We start from the raw sequence: 15,933 nt of genomic DNA, 5'->3' as shown, positions 1-15,933 counted from the left end.
GGGAACACAAAGTTTCTATACACTTGCAAACTACTCTCTATACATATATACGGGGAGGTACAAGCTCCAACACTGTTTTACAGTGAAAACTGCAGGAACTTCAAACCGGCACTTGGAAACAGACTGAGAAACCAGAATAAAAGTTTCTCCTGCAAACTGTACAATTTTTGCTTGATGAACGAACTTCTCTCCACATGCTCAGTTCTGAGAGATAATCGAGTGTAAACCGTCCTTCACATAGCTTGTTGGGAACACAAATTTCCTTTTCAGATTCTAACTAACATTCCATAAATATATATTTGGAGGTTCTAGCTCCAACTCTATTTTACAGTGAAAACTGCAGGCACTTCAACCCGGCAATTGGAAACAGACTGAGAAACGAGAATAATAGTTTCTCCTGCAATCTGTTCCCTTTGTGCTAGATGAATGAAGGTCTCTCCACATGCTCATTTCTGAGAGATATTTGTGTGTGAAAGTCGTCCTTCACCTAGCTTGTTGTGAACACAAAATTTCTATACAGTTTCAAACTACACTCCATACATATATATTGGGAGGTACAAGCTCCAACTCGGTTTTACAGTGAAAACTGCTGGAACTTCAAACCGGCACTAGTAAACATACTGAGAAACCATAGTAAATGTTTCCCCTGCAAACCGTACCCTTTGTGCTAGATGAATGAAAGTCGTTCCACTTGCTCAGATCTGACAGATAAGTGTCTGTGAAAGCCGTCCTTCACCTAGCTTGTTGGGAACACAAAGTTTCTATACAGTTGCAAACTACACCCCATTCATATATATGGGGACGTACTAGCTCCAACTCGGTTTTACAGTGAAAACTGCAGGATCTCCAAACCGGCACTAGGAAACAGATTGAGAAACCAGAATAAATGTTTCTCCTGCAACCCGTTCCCTTTATGTTAGATGAACGAACGTCGTTCCACATGCTCAGTTCTGAGAGATAAGTGTGTGTGAAAGCCGTCCTTCACCTAGCTTGTTGGGAACACAAAGTTTCCATACACTTGCAAACTACTCTCTATACATATATACGGGGAGGTACAAGCTCCAACACTGTTTTACAGTGAAAACTGCAGGAACTTCAAACCAGCACTTGGAAACAGACTGAGAAACCAGAATAAAAGTTTCTCCTGCAAACTGCACAATTTTTGCTTGATGAACGAACCTCTCCCCACATGCTCAGTTCTGAGAGATAATCGAGTGTAAACCGCCCTTCACATAGCTTGTTGGGAACACAAATTTCCTTTACAGATTCTAAATAACATTCCATAAATATGTATTTGGAGGTACTAGCTCCAACTCGGTTTTACAGTGAAAACTGCAGGAACTTCAGAACGGCACTTGGAAGCAGACTGAGAAACCAGAGTAATACTTTCTCCTGCAATCTGTTCCCTTTGTTCTAGATGAATGAAGATCTCTCCACATGCTCATTTCTGAGAGATAATTGTGTTTGAAAGTCGTCCTTCACCTAGCTTGTTGTGAACACAAAGTTTCTATACAGTTTCAAATTACACTCCATATATATATATGGGGAGGTAAAGCTCCAACTCGGTTTTACAGTGAAAACTGCAGGATCTTCAAACCGGCACTAGGAAACAGAGTGAGAAACTAGAATAAATGTTTCTCCTGCAAACCGTTCCCTTTGTGTTAGATGAACGAACGTCGTTCCACATGCTAAGTTCTGAGAGATAAGTGTGTGTGAAAGCAGTCCTTAACTTAGCATGATGGGTACACAAAGTTTCTATACAGTTGCCAACTACTCTCCATACACATATATGGGGGGTCTAGCTCCAACTCGGTTTTACAGTGAAATCTGCGGGAACTTAAAACCGGCACTTGGAAACAGACTGAGAAACTAGATTAAAAGTTTGTCCTGCAAAGTGTTCCATTTGTGCAAGATGAACGAACGTCTATCCACATGTTCTGTTCTGAGAGATAAATATGTGTGAAAGCCGTCCTTCACCTACCTTGTTGGGAACACGAAGTTTCTATATAGTTGCAAACTACACTCCATAGATATATATGGGGAGGTACTAGCTCCAACTCGTATTTACAGTGAAAACTGCAGGAACTTCAAAGCGGCACTAGGACATATACTGAGAAACCAGAGTAATAGTTTCTCCTGCAACCCGTTCCCGTTGTGCTAGATGAATGAAAGCATCTCCACATGCTCATTTCTGAGAGATTATTGTGTGTGAAAGCCGACCTTCAAATAGCCTGTTGGGAACACAAAGTTTCTATACATTTGCAAACTAAACTCCATACAAATATATGGGGAGGTACTATCTCCAACTCGGTTTTACAGTGAAAAATGCAGGAACATCAAACCGGCACTAGGAAACAGACTGAGAAACCAGATTAAAAATTTCTCCTGCAACCCGTTCCATTTGTGCTACATGAACGAACGTCTCCCACATGCTCATTTCTGAGAGATAAGTGTGTTTGAAAGTGGTCCTTCACCTAGCTTGTTGGGAACACAAGTTTCATTTCAGTTGCAAACTACTCTACATACATATATATGTGGAGGAACTACTTCCAACTCCGTTTTACAGTGAAAACTGCAGGAACTTCAAACCGGCACTTGGAAACAGACTGACAAACCGGAGTAAAAGTTTCCCTGCAAACTCTTCATTTTGTTCTAGATGAAAGAACGTCTCTCCACATGCTCAGTTCTGAGATAGAAGTCTGTGTGAAAGCCGTCCTTCACCTAGCTTGTTGGGAACACAAAATTTCTATAAAGTTGCCAAATACTCTCCATACATATATACGGGGAGGTACAAGCTTCAACTCAGTTTTACAGTGAAAACTGCAGGAACTTCAAACCGGCAGTTGGAAACAGACTGAGAAACTAGAGTAAAAGTTTCTCCTTCAAACTATTCCCTTTGTGCTAGATGAACGAACGTCTCTCCACATGCTCAGTTCTGAGAGATAAGTTTGTGTGAAAGCCGTCCTTCACCTAGCATGTTGGGAACACAAAGATTCTATAGAGTTGCAAGCTACAATCCATTCATATATATGGGGAGGTACTAGCTCCAACACGGTTTTACAGTGAAAACTGCAGGAACTTCAAACCGGCACTTGGAAACAGACTGAGAAACCAGAGTAAAAGTTTCTCCTGCAACCTGTACACTTTTTGCTAGATGAACGAACCTCTCTCCACATGCTCAGTTCTGAGAGATAATTGACTGTAAACCGTCCTTCACATATCTTGATGAGGAACACAAATTTTCTTTTCAGATTCTAACTAACACTCCATAAATATATATATGGAGGTTCTAGCTACAACTCTATTTTACAGTGAAAACTGCAGGAACTTCAAACCGGCAATTGGAAACAGACTGAGAAACCTGAGTAAATGTTTCTCGTACAACCCGTTCCCTTTGTGCTAGATGAACGAACGTCTCTCCACATGCTCAATTCTGAGAGATAAGTGTGTGTGAAAGCAGTCCTTCAACTAGATTGTTGGGAACACAAATTTCCTATAGAGTTGCCAACTACTCTCCATAAATATATATGGGGAGGTACTAGCTCCAACTCGGTTTTACAGTGAAAACTGCAGGAACTTCAAAACGGCACTTGGAAACAGACTGAGAAACCAGAGTAATAGTTTCTCCTGCAATCTGTTCCCTTTGTGCTAGATGAATGAAGGTCTCTCCACATGCTCATTTCTGAGAGATAATTGTGTGTGAAAGCCGTCCTTCACCTAGCTTGTTGTGAACACAAAGTTTCTATAAAGTTTCAAACTACACTCCATATATATATGGGGAGGTACAAGCTCCAACTCGGTAATACAGTGAAAACTGCAGGAACTTCAAATCGGCACTAGGAAACAGACTGAGAAACCAGAGAATGTGTTTCCCCTGCAATCCGTTCCCTTTGTGCTATATGAAAGAACGTCGTTCCACTTGCTCAGATCTGACAGATAATTGTGTGTGAAAGCCGTCCTTCACCTAGCTTGTTGGGAACACAAAGTTTCTATACAGTTTCAAATTACACTCCATACATATATATGGGGAGGTACAAGCTCCAACTCGGGTTTACAGTTAAAACTGCAGGATCTACAAACCGGCACTAGGAAACAGAGTGAGAAACTAGAATAAATGTTTCTCCTGCAAACCGTTCCCTTTGTGTTAGATGAACGAACGTCGTTCCACATGCTAAGTTCTGAGAGATAAATGTGTGTGAAAGCAGTCCTTAACTTAGCATGTTGGGTACACAAAGTTTCTATACACTTGCCAACTACTCTCCATACACATATATGGGGGATCTAGCTCCAACACGGTTTTACAGTGAAATCTGCAGGATCTTAAAACCAGCATTTGGAAACAGACTGAGAAACTAGAGTAAAAGTTTGTCCTGCAAACTGTTCCATTTGTGCAAGATGAACGAACGTCTATCCACATGCTCTGTTCTGAGAGAAAATTATGTGTGAAAGCCGTCCTTCACCTACCTTGTTGGGAACACGAAGTTTCTATATAGTTGCAAACTACAATCCATAGATATATATGGGGAGGTACTAGCTCCAACTCGTATTTACAGTGAAAACTGCAGGAACTTCAAAGCGGCACTAGGACATATACTGAGAAACCAGAGTAAAAGTTTCTCCTGCAACCCGTTCCCGTTGTGCTAGATGAACGAAAGTATCTCCACATGCTCATTTCTGAGAGATTATTGTGTGTGAAAGCCGACCTTCACATAGCTTGTTGGGAACACAAATTTCCTTTTCAGATTCTAACTAACATTCCATAAATATGTATTTGGAGGTACTAGCTCCAACTCGGTTTTACAGTGAAAACTGCAGGAACTTCAGAACGGCACTTGGAAGCAGACTGAGAAACCAGAGTAATACTTTCTCCTGCAATCTGTTCCCTTTGTTCTAGATGAATGAAGATCTCTCCACATGCTCATTTCTGAGAGATAATTGTGTTTGAAAGTCGTCCTTCACCTAGCTTGTTGTGAACACAAAGTTTCTATACAGTTTCAAATTACACTCCATATATATATATGGGGAGGTAAAGCTCCAACTCGGTTTTACAGTGAAAACTGCAGGATCTTCAAACCGGCACTAGGAAACAGAGTGAGAAACTAGAATAAATGTTTCTCCTGCAAACCGTTCCCTTTGTGTTAGATGAACGAACGTCGTTCCACATGCTAAGTTCTGAGAGATAAGTGTGTGTGAAAGCAGTCCTTATCTTAGCATGATGGGTACACAAAGTTTCTATACAGTTGCCAACTACTCTCCATACACATATATGGGGGGTCTAGCTCCAACTCGGTTTTACAGTGAAATCTGCGGGAACTTAAAACCGGCACTTGGAAACAGACTGAGAAACTAGATTAAAAGTTTGTCCTGCAAAGTGTTCCATTTGTGCAAGATGAACGAACGTCTATCCACATGTTCTGTTCTGAGAGATAAATATGTGTGAAAGCCGTCCTTCACCTACCTTGTTGGGAACACGAAGTTTCTATATAGTTGCAAACTACACTCCATAGATATATATGGGGAGGTACTAGCTCCAACTCGTATTTACAGTGAAAACTGCAGGAACTTCAAAGCGGCACTAGGACATATACTGAGAAACCAGAGTAATAGTTTCTCCTGCAACCCGTTCCCGTTGTGCTAGATGAATGAAAGCATCTCCACATGCTCATTTCTGAGAGATTATTGTGTGTGAAAGCCGACCTTCAAATAGCCTGTTGGGAACACAAAGTTTCTATACATTTGCAAACTAAACTCCATACAAATATATGGGGAGGTACTATCTCCAACTCGGTTTTACAGTGAAAAATGCAGGAACATCAAACCGGCACTAGGAAACAGACTGAGAAACCAGATTAAAAATTTCTCCTGCAACCCGTTCCATTTGTGCTACATGAACGAACGTCTCCCACATGCTCATTTCTGAGAGATAAGTGTGTTTGAAAGTGGTCCTTCACCTAGCTTGTTGGGAACACAAGTTTCATTTCAGTTGCAAACTACTCTACATACATATATATGTGGAGGAACTACTTCCAACTCCGTTTTACAGTGAAAACTGCAGGAACTTCAAACCGGCACTTGGAAACAGACTGACAAACCGGAGTAAAAGTTTCCCTGCAAACTCTTCATTTTGTTCTAGATGAAAGAACGTCTCTCCACATGCTCAGTTCTGAGATAGAAGTCTGTGTGAAAGCCGTCCTTCACCTAGCTTGTTGGGAACACAAAATTTCTATAAAGTTGCCAAATACTCTCCATACATATATACGGGGAGGTACAAGCTTCAACTCAGTTTTACAGTGAAAACTGCAGGAACTTCAAACCGGCAGTTGGAAACAGACTGAGAAACTAGAGTAAAAGTTTCTCCTTCAAACTATTCCCTTTGTGCTAGATGAACGAACGTCTCTCCACATGCTCAGTTCTGAGAGATAAGTTTGTGTGAAAGCCGTCCTTCACCTAGCATGTTGGGAACACAAAGATTCTATAGAGTTGCAAGCTACAATCCATTCATATATATGGGGAGGTACTAGCTCCAACACGGTTTTACAGTGAAAACTGCAGGAACTTCAAACCGGCACTTGGAAACAGACTGAGAAACCAGAGTAAAAGTTTCTCCTGCAACCTGTACACTTTTTGCTAGATGAACGAACCTCTCTCCACATGCTCAGTTCTGAGAGATAATTGACTGTAAACCGTCCTTCACATATCTTGATGAGGAACACAAATTTTCTTTTCAGATTCTAACTAACACTCCATAAATATATATATGGAGGTTCTAGCTACAACTCTATTTTACAGTGAAAACTGCAGGAACTTCAAACCGGCAATTGGAAACAGACTGAGAAACCTGAGTAAATGTTTCTCCTACAACCCGTTCCCTTTGTGCTAGATGAACGAACGTCTCTCCACATGCTCAATTCTGAGAGATAAGTGTGTGTGAAAGCAGTCCTTCAACTAGATTGTTGGGAACACAAATTTCCTATAGAGTTGCCAACTACTCTCCATAAATATATATGGGGAGGTACTAGCTCCAACACGGTTTTACAGTGAAAACTGCAGGAACTTCAAAACGGCACTTGGAAACAGACTGAGAAACCAGAGTAATAGTTTCTCCTGCAATCTGTTCCCTTTGTGCTAGATGAATGAAGGTCTCTCCACATGCTCATTTCTGAGAGATAATTGTGTGTGAAAGCCGTCCTTCACCTAGCTTGTTGTGAACACAAAGTTTCTATAAAGTTTCAAACTACACTCCATATATATATGGGGAGGTACAAGCTCCAACTCGGTAATACAGTGAAAACTGCAGGAACTTCAAATCGGCACTAGGAAACAGACTGAGAAACCAGAGAATGTGTTTCCCCTGCAATCCGTTCCCTTTGTGCTATATGAAAGAACGTCGTTCCACTTGCTCAGATCTGACAGATAATTGTGTGTGAAAGCCGTCCTTCACCTAGCTTGTTGGGAACACAAAGTTTCTATACAGTTTCAAATTACACTCCATACATATATATGGGGAGGTACAAGCTCCAACTCGGGTTTACAGTTAAAACTGCAGGATCTACAAACCGGCACTAGGAAACAGAGTGAGAAACTAGAATAAATGTTTCTCCTGCAAACCGTTCCCTTTGTGTTAGATGAACGAACGTCGTTCCACATGCTAAGTTCTGAGAGATAAATGTGTGTGAAAGCAGTCCTTAACTTAGCATGTTGGGTACACAAAGTTTCTATACACTTGCCAACTACTCTCCATACACATATATGGGGGATCTAGCTCCAACTCGGTTTTACAGTGAAATCTGCAGGATCTTAAAACCAGCATTTGGAAACAGACTGAGAAACTAGAGTAAAAGTTTGTCCTGCAAACTGTTCCATTTGTGCAAGATGAACGAACGTCTATCCACATGCTCTGTTCTGAGAGAAAATTATGTGTGAAAGCCGTCCTTCACCTACCTTGTTGGGAACACGAAGTTTCTATATAGTTGCAAACTACACTCCATAGATATATATGGGGAGGTACTAGCTCCAACTCGTATTTACAGTGAAAACTGCAGGAACTTCAAAGCGGCACTAGGACATATACTGAGAAACCAGAGTAAAAGTTTCTCCTGCAACCCGTTCCCGTTGTGCTAGATGAACGAAAGTATCTCCACATGCTCATTTCTGAGAGATTATTGTGTGTGAAAGCCGACCTTCACATAGCTTGTTGGGAACACAAAGTTTCTATACAGTTGCAAAATACACTCCATACATATATATGGGGAAGTACTAGCTCCAACACGATTTTACAGTGAAAACTGCAGGAACTTCAAACCGGCACTTGGAAACAGACTGAGAAACTAGAGTAAAAGTTTCTCCTGCAACCTGTTCAATTTGTGCTAGATGAACGAACGTCTCTACACATGCTCAGTTCTGAGAGATAATTGTGTGTGAAAGCCGTCCTTCACCTAGCTTGTTGGGAACACAAAGTTTCTATACAGTTGCAAACTACCCTCCATACATATATATGCGGAAGTACTAGTTCCAACTCGGTTTTAAAGTGAAAACTGCAGGAAATTCATACCGGCCCTAGGAAATAGACTGAGAAACCAGAGAAAAAGTTTCTCCTGTAAAACGTTCCTTTGTGCTAGATGAACGAAAGTATCTCCACATGCTCATTTCTGAGAGATTATTGTGTGTGAAAGCCGTCCTTCACATAGCTTGTTGGGAGCACAAAGTTTCTATAAATTTGCAAACTACACTCCATACATATATATGGGGAGGAACTATCTCCAACTCGGTTTTACAGTGAAAAATGCAGGAACTTCAAACCGGCTCTAGGAAAGAGACCGAGAAACCAGATTAAAAATTTCTCCTGCAACCCGTTCCATTTGTGCTACATGAACGAACGTCTCCCACATGCTCAGTTCTGAGAGACAAGTGTGTTTGAAAGCGGTCCTTCAGCTAGCTTGTTGGGAACACAAGTTACATTTCAGTTGCAAACTACTCTACATACATATATATGTGGAGGAACTACTTCCAACTCGGTTTTACAGTGAAAACTGCAGGAACTTCAAACCGGCACTAGGAAACAGACTGACAAACCCGAGTAAAATTTTCCCTGCAAATTGTTCCCTTTGTTCTAGATGAACGAACGTCGTTCCACATGCTCAGTTCTGAGAGATAAGTGTGTGTGAAAGCCGTCCTTCACCTAGCTTGTTGGGAACACAAAGTTTCCATACACTTGCAAACTACTCTCTATACATATATACGGGGAGGTACAAGCTCCAACACTGTTTTACAGTGAAAACTGCAGGAACTTCAAACCAGCACTTGGAAACAGACTGAGAAACCAGAATAAAAGTTTCTCCTGCAAACGGCACAATTTTTGCTTGATGAACGAACCTCTCCCCACATGCTCAGTTCTGAGAGATAATCGAGTGTAAACCGCCCTTCACATAGCTTGTTGGGAACACAAATTTCCTTTTCAGATTCTAACTAACATTCCATAAATATGTATTTGGAGGTACTAGCTCCAACTCGGTTTTACAGTGAAAACTGCAGGAACTTCAGAACGGCACTTGGAAGCAGACTGAGAAACCAGAGTAATACTTTCTCCTGCAATCTGTTCCCTTTGTTCTAGATGAATGAAGATCTCTCCACATGCTCATTTCTGAGAGATAATTGGTTTGAAAGTCGTCCTTCACCTAGCTTGTTGTGAACACGAAGTTTCTATATAGTTGCAAACTACACTCCATAGATATATATGGGGAGGTACTAGCTCCAACTCGTATTTACAGTGAAAACTGCAGGAACTTCAAAGCGGCACTAGGAAATATACTGAGAAACCAGAGTAATAGTTTCTCCTGCAACCCGTTCCCGTTGTGCTAGATGAATGAAAGTATCTCCAAATGCTCATTTCTGAGAGATTATTGTGTGTGAAAGCCGACCTTCAAATAGCCTGTTGGGAACACAAAGTTTCTATACATTTGCAAACTAAACTCCATACAAATATATGGGGAGGTACTATCTCCAACTCGGTTTTACAGTGAAAAATGCAGGAACATCAAACCGGCACTAGGAAACAGACTGAGAAACCAGATTAAAAATTTCTCCTGCAACCCGTTCCATTTGTGCTACATGAACGAACGTCTCCCACATGCTCATTTCTGAGAGATAAGTGTGTTTGAAAGTGGTCCTTCACCTAGCTTGTTGGGAACACAAGTTTCATTTCAGTTGCAAACTACTCTACATACATATATATGTGGAGGAACTACTTCCAACTCCGTTTTACAGTGAAAACTGCAGGAACTTCAAACCGGCACTTGGAAACAGACTGACAAACCGGAGTAAAAGTTTCCCTGCAAACTCTTCATTTTGTTCTAGATGAAAGAACGTCTCTCCACATGCTCAGTTCTGAGATAGAAGTCTGTGTGAAAGCCGTCCTTCACCTAGCTTGTTGGGAACACAAAATTTCTATAAAGTTGCCAAATACTCTCCATACATATATACGGGGAGGTACAAGCTTCAACTCAGTTTTACAGTGAAAACTGCAGGAACTTCAAACCGGCAGTTGGAAACAGACTGAGAAACTAGAGTAAAAGTTTCTCCTTCAAACTATTCCCTTTGTGCTAGATGAACGAACGTCTCTCCACATGCTCAGTTCTGAGAGATAAGTTTGTGTGAAAGCCGTCCTTCACCTAGCATGTTGGGAACACAAAGATTCTATAGAGTTGCAAGCTACAATCCATTCATATATATGGGGAGGTACTAGCTCCAACACGGTTTTACAGTGAAAACTGCAGGAACTTCAAACCGGCACTTGGAAACAGACTGAGAAACCAGAGTAAAAGTTTCTCCTGCAACCTGTACACTTTTTGCTAGATGAACGAACCTCTCTCCACATGCTCAGTTCTGAGAGATAATTGACTGTAAACCGTCCTTCACATATCTTGATGAGGAACACAAATTTTCTTTTCAGATTCTAACTAACACTCCATAAATATATATATGGAGGTTCTAGCTACAACTCTATTTTACAGTGAAAACTGCAGGAACTTCAAACCGGCAATTGGAAACAGACTGAGAAACCTGAGTAAATGTTTCTCGTACAACCCGTTCCCTTTGTGCTAGATGAACGAACGTCTCTCCACATGCTCAATTCTGAGAGATAAGTGTGTGTGAAAGCAGTCCTTCAACTAGATTGTTGGGAACACAAATTTCCTATAGAGTTGCCAACTACTCTCCATAAATATATATGGGGAGGTACTAGCTCCAACTCGGTTTTACAGTGAAAACTGCAGGAACTTCAAAACGGCACTTGGAAACAGACTGAGAAACCAGAGTAATAGTTTCTCCTGCAATCTGTTCCCTTTGTGCTAGATGAATGAAGGTCTCTCCACATGCTCATTTCTGAGAGATAATTGTGTGTGAAAGCCGTCCTTCACCTAGCTTGTTGTGAACACAAAGTTTCTATAAAGTTTCAAACTACACTCCATATATATATGGGGAGGTACAAGCTCCAACTCGGTAATACAGTGAAAACTGCAGGAACTTCAAATCGGCACTAGGAAACAGACTGAGAAACCAGAGAATGTGTTTCCCCTGCAATCCGTTCCCTTTGTGCTATATGAAAGAACGTCGTTCCACTTGCTCAGATCTGACAGATAATTGTGTGTGAAAGCCGTCCTTCACCTAGCTTGTTGGGAACACAAAGTTTCTATACAGTTTCAAATTACACTCCATACATATATATGGGGAGGTACAAGCTCCAACTCGGGTTTACAGTTAAAACTGCAGGATCTACAAACCGGCACTAGGAAACAGAGTGAGAAACTAGAATAAATGTTTCTCCTGCAAACCGTTCCCTTTGTGTTAGATGAACGAACGTCGTTCCACATGCTAAGTTCTGAGAGATAAATGTGTGTGAAAGCAGTCCTTAACTTAGCATGTTGGGTACACAAAGTTTCTATACACTTGCCAACTACTCTCCATACACATATATGGGGGATCTAGCTCCAACACGGTTTTACAGTGAAATCTGCAGGATCTTAAAACCAGCATTTGGAAACAGACTGAGAAACTAGAGTAAAAGTTTGTCCTGCAAACTGTTCCATTTGTGCAAGATGAACGAACGTCTATCCACATGCTCTGTTCTGAGAGAAAATTATGTGTGAAAGCCGTCCTTCACCTACCTTGTTGGGAACACGAAGTTTCTATATAGTTGCAAACTACACTCCATAGATATATATGGGGAGGTACTAGCTCCAACTCGTATTTACAGTGAAAACTGCAGGAACTTCAAAGCGGCACTAGGACATATACTGAGAAACCAGAGTAAAAGTTTCTCCTGCAACCCGTTCCCGTTGTGCTAGATGAACGAAAGTATCTCCACATGCTCATTTCTGAGAGATTATTGTGTGTGAAAGCCGACCTTCACATAGCTTGTTGGGAACACAAATTTCCTTTTCAGATTCTAACTAACATTCCATAAATATGTATTTGGAGGTACTAGCTCCAACTCGGTTTTACAGTGAAAACTGCAGGAACTTCAGAACGGCACTTGGAAGCAGACTGAGAAACCAGAGTAATACTTTCTCCTGCAATCTGTTCCCTTTGTTCTAGATGAATGAAGATCTCTCCACATGCTCATTTCTGAGAGATAATAGTGTTTGAAAGTCGTCCTTCACCTAGCTTGTTGTGAACACAAAGTTTCTATACAGTTTCAAATTACACTCCATATATATATATGGGGAGGTAAAGCTCCAACTCGGTTTTACAGTGAAAACTGCAGGATCTTCAAACCGGCACTAGGAAACAGAGTGAGAAACTAGAATAAATGTTTCTCCTGCAAACCGTTCCCTTTGTGTTAGATGAACGAACGTCGTTCCACATGCTAAGTTCTGAGAGATAAGTGTGTGTGAAAGCAGTCCTTAACTTAGCATGATGGGTACACAAAGTTTCTATACAGTTGCCAACTACTCTCCATACACATATATGGGGGGTCTAGCTCCAACTCGGTTTTACAGTGAAATCTGCGGGAACTTAAAACCGGCACTTGGAAACAGACTGAGAAACTAGATTAAAAGTTTGTCCTGCAAAGTGTTCCATTTGTGCAAGATGAACGAACGTCTATCCACATGTTCTGTTCTGAGAGATAAATATGTGTGAAAGCCGTCCTTCACCTACCTTGTTGGGAACACGAAGTTTCTATATAGTTGCAAACTACACTCCATAGATATATATGGGGAGGTACTAGCTCCAACTCGTATTTACAGTGAAAACTGCAGGAACTTCAAAGCGGCACTAGGACATATACTGAGAAACCAGAGTAAAAGTTTCTCCTGCAACCCGTTCCCGTTGTGCTAGATGAACGAAAGTATCTCCACATGCTCATTTCTGAGAGATTATTGTGTGTGAAAGCCGACCTTCACATAGCTTGTTGGGAACACAAAGTTTCTATAAATTTGCAAACAACAATCCATACATATATATGGGGAGGTACTATCTCCAACTCGGGTTTACAGTGAAAAATGCAGGAACTTCAAACCGGCTCTAGGAAACAGAACGAGAAACCAGATTAAAAATTTCTCCTGCAACCCGTTCCATTTGTGCTACATGAACGAACGTCTCCCACATGCTCAGTTCTGAGAGACAAGTGTGTTTGAAAGCGGTCCTTCAGCTAGCTTGTTGGGAACACAAGTTACATTTCATTTGCAAACTACTCTACATACATATATATGTGGAGGAAATACTTCCAACTCGGTTTTACAGTGAAAACTGCAGGAACTTCAAACCGGCACTAGGAAACAGACTGACAAACCCGAGTAAAATTTTCCCTGCAAATTGTTCCCTTTGTTCTAGGTGAACGAACGTCGTTCCACATGCTCAGTTCTGAGAGATAAGTGTGTGTGAAAGCCGTCCTTCACCTAGCTTGTTGGGAACACAAAGTTTCTATACAGTTGCAAAATACACTCCATACATATATATGGGGAAGTACTAGCTCCAACACGATTTTACAGTGAAAACTGCAGGAACTTCAAACCGGCACTTGGAAACAGACTGAGAAACTAGAGTAAAAGTTTCTCCTGCAACCTGTTCAATTTGTGCTAGATGAACGAACGTCTCTACACATGCTCAGTTCTGAGAGATAATTGTGTGTGAAAGCCGTCCTTCACCTAGCTTGTTGGGAACACAAAGTTTCTATACAGTTGCAAACTACCCTCCATACATATATATGCGGACGTACTAGTTCCAACTCGGTTTTAAAGTGAAAACTGCAGGAAATTCAAACCGGCCCTAGGAAATAGACTGAGAAACCAGAGAAAAAGTTTCTCCTGTAAAACGTTCCTTTGTGCTAGATGAACGAAAGTATCTCCACATGCTCATTTCTGAGAGATTATTGTGTGTGAAAGCCGTCCTTCACATAGCTTGTTGGGAGCACAAAGTTTCTATAAATTTGCAAACTACACTCCATACATATATATGGGGAGGAACTATCTCCAACTCGGTTTTACAGTGAAAAATGCAGGAACTTCAAACCGGCTCTAGGAAAGAGACCGAGAAACCAGATTAAAAATTTCTCCTGCAACCCGTTCCATTTGTGCTACATGAACGAACGTCTCCCACATGCTCAGTTCTGAGAGACAAGTGTGTTTGAAAGCGGTCCTTCAGCTAGCTTGTTGGGAACACAAGTTACATTTCAGTTGCAAACTACTCTACATACATATATATGTGGAGGAACTACTTCCAACTCGGTTTTACAGTGAAAACTGCAGGAACTTCAAACCGGCCCTAGGAAACAGACTGACAAACCCGAGTAAAATTTTCCCTGCAAATTGTTCCCTTTGTTCTAGATGAACGAACGTCGTTCCACATGCTCAGTTCTGAGAGATAAGTGTGTGTGAAAGCCGTCCTTCACCTAGCTTGTTGGGAACACAAAGTTTCTATACACTTGCAAACTACTCTCTATACATATATACGGGGAGGTACAAGCTCCAACACTGTTTTACAGTGAAAACTGCAGGAACTTCAAACCGGCACTTGGAAACAGACTGAGAAACCAGAATAAAAGTTTCTCCTGCAAACTGTACAATTTTTGCTTGATGAACGAACTTCTCTCCACATGCTCAGTTCTGAGAGATAATCGAGTGTAAACCGTCCTTCACATAGCTTGTTGGGAACACAAATTTCCTTTTCAGATTCTAACTAACATTCCATAAATATATATTTGGAGGTTCTAGCTCCAACTCTATTTTACAGTGAAAACTGCAGGCACTTCAACCCGGCAATTGGAAACAGACTGAGAAACGAGAGTAATAGTTTCTCCTGCAATCTGTTCCCTTTGTGCTAGATGAATGAAGGTCTCTCCACATGCTCATTTCTGAGAGATATTTGTGTGTGAAAGTCGTCCTTCACCTAGCTTGTTGTGAACACAAAATTTCTATACAGTTTCAAACTACACTCCATACATATATATTGGGAGGTACAAGCTCCAACTCGGTTTTACAGTGAAAACTGCTGGAACTTCAAACCGGCACTAGTAAACATACTGAGAAACCATAGTAAATGTTTCCCCTGCAAACCGTACCCTTTGTGCTAGATGAATGAAAGTCGTTCCACTTGCTCAGATCTGACAGATAAGTGTCTGTGAAAGCCGTCCTTCACCTAGCTTGTTGGGAACACAAAGTTTCTATACAGTTGCAAACTACACCCCATTCATATATATGGGGACGTACTAGCTCCAACTCGGTTTTACAGTGAAAACTGCAGGATCTCCAAACCGGCACTAGGAAACAGAGTGAGAAACCAGAATAAATGTTTCTCCTGCAACCCGTTCCCTTTATGTTAGATGAACGAACGTCGTTCCACATGCTCAGTTCTGAGAGATAAGTGTGTGTGAAAGCCGTCCTTCACCTAGCTTGTTGGGAACACAAAGTTTCCATACACTTGCAAACTACTCTCTAT

This window comes from Camelus bactrianus, chromosome X (assembly GCF_048773025.1).
Source record: "Camelus bactrianus isolate YW-2024 breed Bactrian camel chromosome X, ASM4877302v1, whole genome shotgun sequence".
Taxonomy (NCBI): Eukaryota; Metazoa; Chordata; class Mammalia; order Artiodactyla; family Camelidae; genus Camelus; species Camelus bactrianus.
Note: the sequence above shows the minus strand (reverse complement) of the source record.